The following is a 560-nucleotide window of genomic DNA, read 5'->3' on the forward strand; positions in this document are numbered from 1 at the left end:
AAGCGCTTCCCTGGCAAGTGCAAGGGCCTGAGTTCAATCCCTGGTTCTGCAATAAATAAATAAATAAATAAATAAATAAATAAATAAATAAATGGTCTGGTGGTACCCAACACCTTTAGGCTAAGATGTCCAGGAGACCATCTTGGGCAGAATAATGACACTTCTCTCAAAACAAGCAAGAAAAAATCAGGTACAGTGGTGCACACCTCTAATCCCAGTACTCAAGAGGCTGAGGCTGAGGGCAGCCAGAGCTATATAGTCATTTCAAGGCCAGCCTGTACTGCACAGTGAAACCCTGTCCAAAAAGACAAAAACAAACAAAAAAAACAAAGGGGCCTTGGGAGATGGCTCAGTGGAATAAGCACTTCCCTGACAAGCACAAGGGCCTGAGTTCAATCCCTGGTTCCGCCAAAAAAAAAAAAGGACTATTCTCTTGGGCCAGCAAGATAGTCAGCAGTCTAAACCGCCTGCTTAGGCAAAACTTAAGCAGGGGGCTGGGGAGATAGCATGGTGGTCTAAGCACCTGCCTGGCAAGCACAAGGACCTGGATTTGATCCCCA

The sequence above is a fragment of the Octodon degus genome, unplaced genomic scaffold (genome assembly GCF_000260255.1).
Source record: "Octodon degus isolate 3935 unplaced genomic scaffold, OctDeg1.0 scaffold00005, whole genome shotgun sequence".
Lineage (NCBI taxonomy): Eukaryota > Metazoa > Chordata > Mammalia > Rodentia > Octodontidae > Octodon > Octodon degus.